Here is a 10,133-nt window from a genome sequence, read left to right on the forward strand (position 1 = left end):
CGCAGCCCCTGGCTCCCTCTCTCACTCTCCTCGCTCCTTCCCTCCGTCCCTATCCCCCTCTGCTCCCTCTCCCTCCCGCAACCGAACGGAGCCCGTCGCCGCCGACCAGCGCTCGCGCGGCCGCAGCCATCCCGAAGCCTCTCCGACACGCCCTCGAGCTCCGCAGGTCCTCCCTCGTCCTCCTCCTCGTCTCACGCGACCAGAAGAGCCCCGGAACGCCGCCCCCGACGTTTTCCCCCTCCTCGGCCGCCGGAGATCCGCCTCGCCGTCCCGCTCGCTCCGGCGCTTCCCCGGCCCCGTCGTCTGCACCGGCCAACTCCCCGTGAGCTCCTCTTCCTTCTCCCCGTTTCCATTCTCTCGTTTGCACGCCGTAGTTGCCGCCTTGCCAACGACCGAAACCCGCCGCCGCCTGCGCTCGTCGCCGGTGAAGCCTCGGTGACCTTTTGGTCCCGTGCGTGCGCCCGCTGCGCTCGCAACGTTCCGTAGAGCAGAACTAGCGTGACAGCCGGCTCGTTTGCAAGCCGCAGCGCCAAACCCGCCACCACCCGAACTCGCCGTCGTCGGTACCGGCCACCACCGGCACGGCCACCACCACCATTCGATGCGCACCAGCAAGGGCTCTCCAACGAGCCCAAGCACGGCCTTGCCCGTGCCCTGTAGCGCATTTCCGGCTCGCGCCGCCGTCTCGGGCCTCGCCGGCGTCATGTCGCCGGTGGGTTTGACCCCACTGACCCGGGATTTGGCCCTGTTTGACTTCCCCATGCTCACTGACGTGTGGGCCCGGGCCCTGCTAACTTTTGATTAATTAATAACTAATTTTAGTTAAACCACTGACTCACTGACATGCGGGCCCCGCCCGGCTAACTAAGTTAGTTAGGGTTAATTTTAATTAGGTTAGTTAGTCCAGACACTGACACGCAGGGCCCACAGGTCAGTTTGACCTGGACGGCGCCTGTTGACCTGCTGACGTCACTATGAGGTCATGCTGACGCAATAAACCCCTTTTCTGGATTTAAATAATTCTTAAATGATTTAATAATTCCAGAAAATGCCTAAAACTTCTAAAATTCATAGTAATTCAACCGTAACTCCAAATTAAATAAATTATATATGAAAAATTATCAGAAAAATTCAAGGAATCCATCTGTACCATTTTCATGCATGTTAGAACAACTTATAGGTGCTGTTTAGCACAAATCATATTAATGACATTTTAATATCCACATATGGAGTTTGAGTTTGAATCTTGGATTCAAACCAACTTCATTTAATCTGGTTTTAGTTGCATTAGCACAAAACACAGCATATTGCCATGTCACATTCATGCATCATATTGTGCATTGCATTTGATTGTGTTTTTCCTCAGTTGCCGGTGATTGCCCCCTTCCGATAGATGTGATACCGACGATGTGATCGATGACACCAATGAAGAGCTATATTATCTTCAGAAGTGCCAGGCAAGCAAAACCCCCTTGTTCATTCCGATAAAATTCCACTCTCTCGCTCCTGCTCTCTTTTATTGCATTAGGACAACAACGACATATTTGTTACTTGCTGCGGTAGCTGAACCCCTTTATCCTTTGCATGACCTGTCATTGCCACAGTAAATAGATGAAACCCACTAGCATGAGTAGGAGTTGTTTGAGCCCTGATGTGCCTACTCATTCATGCTTGTTTGTCATGCCTGCTACTGCTTAGAGTTGAGTCAGGTCTGATTCATCGGGGATGAATCAGAGGCGTGTGAACATGTCCTACTGTGTGTGAGCTAAGTGTGTGAACACGATTTGGTAAAGGTAGCGGTGAGAGGCCATGTAGGAGTACATGGTGGGTTGTCTCATTGCAGCCGTCCTCAGGAACTGAGTTCTGTGTTTGTGATCCATGACCAGCTACTACCACACATTGGAATGCTTAAGTGCCCCTCTCGACTTATTAATCAACTTGATCTCTATCCAGGAGTTGCAACTAGTTTCTGGTGTTTGTAGGCAGTGTTAGTAGTCTACCAAGTGGCACCCGGTACAGGTGGGCTTGGGACAGACTAGGCACAGTGGCCCGGTGTACCAAGTGGCACCCGGTTGGTGGGCTTGGGAACCCTGCACACATCGTTTGGGGCCGTAAGCGACACCCCGGCCGGATCTCCTTGCGGATGGAACCCGAATAGGCGATAAACCTGGACTAGAGACTTGTTCGGTTAGTCAGGTCGTGGCCGACTCCCTCGCCCGGCTTCCGCTTGAAGGTTGCCGAGGTACATGACGTGTACAGGGCGGTAAGTGGCGAGAGCGTGTGTGAAGAAGTACACCCCTGCAGGGTTAACATCATCTATTCGAATAGCCGGATTCCTCGGATATGGAAACTTGGACCCCTTGTACAGTTCATAGACAAGTGAAAGTGGATACTCTAAAATACGCAAGATAAGCGTGAGTGCTATGGATGGCGTTCTCGTAGGGAGACGGGAGCGGATCCATAGTGGTGTATTGATATGGTGAATATGTGGACTCGTGTGCGCCACCTCAAAAGAGTTACTTGCAGTCGTAGTTCAGGTTAGCCACCGAGTCAAAGCTGGCTTGCTGCAGTTAAACCCCACCATCCCCTTTGTTCATGATGATGCATATGTAGTTAGTTCTGATGTAAGTCTTGCTGGGTACATTTGTACTCACGTTTGCCTATTTTATGTTTTTGCAGAGAGACTTCAGTCTCACTAGTAGTTCCGCTTGGACTTCGACGTTTAGCTTGTTACCTTAGCCACGATCTTGTGCCCTCGGCAGGATCTGGTAGATAGTCAGGCCTTTCAGCCTTTTCATTTATAGTTGTCTGTACTCAGACATGATAGCTTCCGCTTGTGCTTTGATTTGTATGCTCTGAATGTTGGGTCATGAGACCCATGTTTGTAATATCTCGCTCCTCGGAGCCTATTGAATAATACTTGAGTTGTAGAGTCATGTTGTGATGCCATGTTGTACTTGCACATATCGAGCATATTGTGTGTATGTTATTGAAATGCTTGGTATGTGTGGGATCTGACTATCTAGTTGTTTATCCTTAGTAGCCTCTCTTACCGGGAAATGTCTCCTAGTGTTTCCACTGAGCCATGGTAGCTTGCTACTGCTCCGGAACACTTAGGCTGGCCGGCATGTGTCCTTGTTCGTTCATGTGTCTGTCCCTGCGGGGAAACGTCACGCGATGAATACCGGAGTCCTGTTAGCCGCTACAGCCCGGTTCATCGGAGTCCTGCTAGCCCAGTGCTACAGCCTGGATTCACTCGCTGATGACCGACACGTTCGATGCTGGGTCATGGATGCCTGTCCCTGTAAGTTTGTGCCACTTTGGGTTTACGACTAGCCATGTCAGCCCGGGCTCCTTATCATATGGATGCTAGCGACACTGTCATATACGTGTGCCAAAAGGCGCAAACGGTCTCGGGCAAAGGTAAGGCGACACCCGTGGGAATACCGTGCGTGAGGCCGCAAAGTGATATGAGGTGTTACATGCTAGATCGATGTGGCATTGAGTCGGGGTCCTGACACGCGATCTCACATTATTAGTAAACAGGGCAGCTATATCATTCAACTTAGTAGGATGTGCCACAACAGTTTCAGATTCATAGCCATAGAAAGGATCAGATTCAACCAAAGTAATTATATCTGGATCAACAGATAAATCATAATAATCCTTATCGGGAACACCAATAGGTGAAGTAGCAAAAGCAGGGTCGGGTCTCATTCTATCTCTAAGAGATTCTTTACTCCATTTAACTAGCAACCTCTTATTTTCATATCTATCCTGGCAAGCAAAAATAGCGGCAGAAGATTCTGCATCAAAAAGATAACCTTCAGGAATAGGAGGCATACTTTCATCATCACTCTCATCATTGTATTCAGGTGTAATAATTTCTCTTTCTCTAGACCTAGCAATTTGCTCATCACGAAATTCACCAAGGGGCATAGTAGTATCAAGCATAGAAGTGGTTTCATCATAAGTATCATGCATAGCAGAAGTGGAATCATCAATAATATGCGACCTATCAGAATTCATAGCAGTAGCAGGTTTAGGTGTCGCAAGCTTACTTATAACAGAAGGAGAATCTAGTGCAAGGCTAGATGGCAGTTCCTTACCTCCCCTCGTAGTTGAGGGCAAAATCTTGGTCTTAGCGTCTTTTAAGTTCTTCATAGTGTCCAGCAGATATAAATCCCAAGTGACTCAAAGAATAGAGCTATGTTCCCCGGCAACGGCACCAGAAAAAGGTCTTGATAACCCACAAGTATAGGGGATCGCAACAGTTTTCGAGGGTAGAGTATTCAACCCAAATTTATTGATTCGACACAAGGGGAGCCAAAGAATATTCTCAAGTATTAGCAGCTGAGTTGTCAATTCAACCACACCTGGAAACTTAGTATCTGCAGCAAAGTGTTTAGTAGCAAAGTAATATGATAGTGGTAGTAACGGTAACAAAAGTAAAGACAGCAAAAGTAATGTTTTTGGTACTTTGTAGTGATTGTAACAGTAGCAATGGAAAAGTAAATAAGTGAGAACCAGTATATGGAAAACTCGTAGGCACCGAATCAATGATGGATAATTATGTCGGATGTGGTTCATCATGTAACAGTCATAACGTAGGGTGACACAGAACTAGCACTAGTTCATCAATATAATGTAGGCATGTATTCCGAATATAGTCATACGTGCTTATGGAAACGAACTTGCATGACATCTTTTGTCCTACCCTCCCGTGGAAGCGGGGTCCTATTGGAAACTAAGGGATATTAAGGCCTCCTTTTAAAAGAGAACCGGAACAAAGCATTAGCACATAGTGAATACATGAACTCCTCAAACTAAGGTCATCACCGGGAGTGGTTCCGATTATTGTCACTTCGGGGTTGCCGGATCATAACACATAGTAGGTGACTATAGACTTGCAAGATAGGATCAAGAACTCACATATATTCATGAAAACATAATAGGTTCAGATCTGAAATCATGGCACTTGGGCCCTAGTGACAAGCATTAAGCATAGCAAAGTAATAGCAACATCAATCTCAGAACATAGTGGATACTAGGGATCAAACCCAAACAAAACTAACTCGATTACATGATAAATCTCATCCAACCCATCACCGTCCAGCAAGCCTACGATGGAATTACTCACGCACGGCTGTGAGCATCATGAAATTGGTGATGGAGGATGGTTGATGATGACGACAGCGACGAATTCCCCTCTCCGGAGCCCCGAACGGTCTCCAGATCAGCCCTCCCGAGAGAGATTAGGGCTTGGCGGCGGCTCCGTATCGTAAAACGCGATGATTTCTTCTCTCTGATTTTTTTCTCCCCGAAGGCCAATATATGGAGTTGGAGTTGGCATCGGAGGGCCACCAGGGGGCCCACGAGGTAGGGGGCGCCCCCCACTCTCGTGGACAGGGTGTGGGCCCCCTGGTCTTCATCTTTTGCGAGGATTTTTTATTAATTATCCTAAGATATTCCGTGGAGTTTCAGGTTGTTCCGAGAACTTTTATTTTCTGCACATAAAACAACACCATGGCAATTCTGCTGAAAACAGCGTCAGTCCGGGTTAGTTCCGTTCAAATCATACAAGTTAGAGTCCAAAACAAGGGCAACAGTGTTTGGAAAAGTAGATATGACGGAGACGTATCAATACCATGTAAATTAAACTATACAGAGCAAGTGATATTATTTTGCACTTCATGTATACTTCTGTTCTTCATCCGTAATCCAGTGGTGTGGTGAACCTACCCACTACAGCACAATGTCATATTCTGCAATGTCTTAACTATGAACAATGTCATATCATTCTATTATTATTTAAACCGTCTCTTTATTTGCCAATCTGAAATGGGATAAATTGACAGCACACTAACCATTGATACTTATGAGTTCTTGATCTGTAATCCAGCGGTGTCGTGAAGCTGCCAACTCCTTCACAATGTCATTTCCTGCCATGTCTTGACCTGAACAATACCATATTGTGTTAATGCATTTTTAAATTGTGTCACTTTATTCGTCGGTAAGAAATGTGATGAATTGTCAGCACTGATACTTTTATGTGCAAAACCGGTCATTTGTCTGCTTGTTTATCTTTCAGAGTGAGGAAGATATAAGTGTTGAACAAGCGGAGTCTCATCATCTTGCTCAGGTGCTTGCGCTGCAGCTCGCCAGCAGGGCTAACCTTTCTTCAACTCTATTGAAGTGATGTCGGTTCTGTATATTATTTTGTCGGCGTGTTTATTTGCACTTGTGGCGATCTTTGATGCCCGGTGTATGTAATCTGTTGTCTGCTTGTGCTTTATTATCATAGTGGCGAACTTTGATGCCCAGTGGATGTAATATACCGTAATTTCTTTATTGTATAGTCTAGGTTTTTTCTTATTCATGATGTTGCAGTTATTTTACTGTATATATATCATGTCTTTGTAGTAAAGCGGCCAAACCGTAAAATTACGGTACATAATCGGGCCGTAATGCAATCACGATGTATGATCTGCATCATGGGCCCCGTCAAACTGGCCTACTAGTAGATTCAGGCCTTTAATAGGCCGAGTAACCCCCGACCCTCTTTTCGCAAGAAAACTCAATGGGCTTTAGGAGGCTGAGAAATAGGTTGGGCCTGAAACGTGCCGAACAGCTCATGGGCCGACAGCAGCCCAAATTGGACCCCGGCCCATGATTGTGAGAATCAAATCATGGGCTTTTAACAGGCCAAAATTGGCTCGGTCCTTGTTTGGCCCAATCAGACCCTCCTGTGTATATTTTTCAACCCCAGGATCATTGTTGACAACACAGCGAAATGATATCATCGCACAATGCGTAAAAGGTATTACAAGTTTAAATATATCTTGCCACAAGGCATACATAGAGAAATGTCTCATGACATTTATTACAATCAGAAAGTAGCGGAAAGTAAAATGCGTAGCGAATCCATCTCAGCCACAGGCAGTCGATGTAGTCCACGTGACCTCACTCCTACGGATCGCCATAGTTGTCATAGTCATCACCTTCGTCTTCATGGAACTCTGTTGTTCAACAAAAGTATTGCCATGAGTACATTACATACTCAACATGCCTCCCACGGGGAAGGACCTAATAGCTACATGTGGCTTCAAAGGAAGGATGTATGGCTCATTTGCATAAAGCTAATTTTGTTTGACAAATAAAGTAGTTGAATAAAGCAGTTTTAGATGAAAACATGTTTTATCTCCAGAATAATATCTTTCTTCAAGTGAGGATCCTCGATCAACTCACATCCTTCATAGGTTCCAAGAATAGGGGCAAAGAGGGAATAAGCAAGACAGGTCCCGTACGTCAAGAAAGATTCATGTGTTGCCCATGATCGTGGACACGGCTATTCGAATAGTTTTACACTCTGCCGAGGTTATACACTTTACCCACACGACACAATCCCGACTTGTTGCCACCAGTGGCCGCTGGTATAGTACTCCATTTGGTGTACCGGTAGGGAGATTGTGACGAGGTCTTTCATTAGACCAAACTTACAGTGCCAAGCCCACTAGGTTTCAACACGGAAGTAACCGCAGTTTACAGTCCGGGCCCCCCCTTTTGTGCCGAGGATACTCCTCGCAAGGCATCTATCCCATCTGCGGTACGGCGATGATGACAATAAGAGTGAACTAACTAATTAACCAAGCCAGTGCCCATATAGCATGTGGTTGTACTGTTATCACAATCTTCAAATCCAAGACTTATTAGGCCTCATGCGGCACGGACGACTGATTGCCCCCTTCAGCTCGTGAAGGGCAGCCAATCGCTCCTTCAATCCTTGATTCAGCTGTCGCCCGCACCAGTATTCAGATGGTAAGTTTCACCCAGAGTAGAAGAGGATAGAGAGGGTCAACAAGGGCCAGCTGGCCTAGCTCAGCGTTAAGTTTCAACTGTCAATGACTTAGAGGTCATTCAACAAAGCACCTATAGGGTGATAAGCATGGCTAAGCATTTCTACTCTACCAGAATTATGTACTTCTACTCAGGTGTCAAGTAAATAGGTGACAAGCGGGTCAGGGTAATGTGTCAATCGACACGCTAGCTACGAGAATTAAAATAGCATGCATATAGTAACAATGAAACTCAATGCAATTTTTTAAACCATAGGATAAGTATGATCAAAGAAGGAGGCATGCCTTCGTTGTTGAGTCCTTCGGTAACCTGGTTATGTCCTTGTCCAACATCGCCACTCCCTACTCGTCGTAACGATAGCAAAAGACAAACAATAAATACCAAAGCAAATAGAAAATCCAAATAACATCCAAAACAACAATAAGAGTGGATGGATAGCAAGATATTGATTAGATAGAAATTCAAAATGAGGTATCATGATCAGGAGGTAAGAGAGATGATTAAACGACAAGGTTTAGGTTGACACAGCTACGGAAGGCTTGGTGATCAAGACTAATGTTCTAGTAAGAACTATGCTAACAAACCATTAGTAGTGCCCACTACACATCGTGAGTAACAATATAGGAAACTACCATATGACAAACACAATGGCACCACCAAGCATGGAATTAATGGAATCATCCTATGTATTTTATCTACACAAACAGAACATGGCATGATGAAGGTAAAAGTTTAGCACAAATAAATATTTAGATAGAGTCTAAATATTTATAAATGGTCAGCAGTAGCAAACATATACATCAACTATATAACAATTGAAAAGCAAGTGTTCCATAAGACAAACAAACACACATTTCAAACCATACTAGTTAAGCAATCAAACGTCTTTCAACCACAACTTGAATTGAGTTGGATCGAGGTTCGGTCCTAAAGCAAAACTAAATGATATAGATACAATATTACAAACAAACATATGTCAACTAATATAAACAAGTTAAACATCACATCAAATAAATAAGAGTTGTCCTATACATGGCATGGTAATAGATGCTAATGTAACCACAAACTACCACAAGAAAGAACATGGCATGTTTAAGAGTAACAATTAACCATAAGTAAATATTTAGATGCTACTAAATATTTATAATGGTTAACATCAAGTAGAAACAAACATCAACCATAACAACTATCAGAAAACATGATATAACAAGAGCCAACCAACACTATGGTGAAAGCTAATTAAACAACTAAATAATAAGACCCATCTCATACAAGGCATATGAGTAGAAAATCACAAAGAGGTCTTATATAATATAACAAGAATCACTCTTATGAGTTATCATGGAAACATACTAAAGTAGGATATGGTCTTACTACTAAAAAAATTATACTCAAGTAACCACTAGCAATAAGATTACCACTTAATGCTTAAATAACAAATCAACTATGCACCCTAAGCATATGAGGAAGATACAACTCAACTAACATGAAAAGTAAACTATCTTAAGCATGTGCTAAACTATCGCAACAAGACCCAACACTCCTGAGGCTATTATAAGACCAAAGTGATCATCCATAAGAACGCACAAGAGACTAAGTACTCAATTATAGCACATAAACAATACAAGACATGAAAGATCACTTGCATGAGTGACAACTAGACATATAACAATGCAACAACTAGATAAAGTAGATATGAAGAAGTCTAGGCATACAACAATGTAATAGTGATGTAGACTAGATATAACGCTAAGCATGGATGATCATGACACAAGATGCCAAACTATGCTACCAGTAGAATACAACTTATAACTACGACATAACTTAGTTGATATCAACTAACATGACTATCAAGAATGGCATTAGCACACAGCACTATCATGCTAGTTGTGACTTATAAGCAAAAGGGAAAAACATACTAAGCAGGTAACATCTAGGTCATGGCATCAATCACATCAAGCAATGTGCTATACTAGCATGAATAACATGAAGACATGTATTTCTAACTAGTACAACCTAGACTTGCTAATACATAACTGGACAACCTAAGCATCATACAACACACAGGTCGTTACACACATGTTATGGAATCCATTTATACAATCCCAACAACATGGCATAGTATTGATCAAGTAAGAAGTTGCTCAATAAAGGAATGTACAAGATCAACAAACTACTATAATGTAAAGCAAGGCTAACCATATGTGTAGTCATACAATGCAAACTAGAAATGATATAGTACATGGTATGCATACGCATTCTACTGTAAGCAATTG

This window comes from Triticum dicoccoides, chromosome 7B (assembly GCF_002162155.2).
Source record: "Triticum dicoccoides isolate Atlit2015 ecotype Zavitan chromosome 7B, WEW_v2.0, whole genome shotgun sequence".
NCBI classification, from domain to species: domain Eukaryota; kingdom Viridiplantae; phylum Streptophyta; class Magnoliopsida; order Poales; family Poaceae; genus Triticum; species Triticum dicoccoides.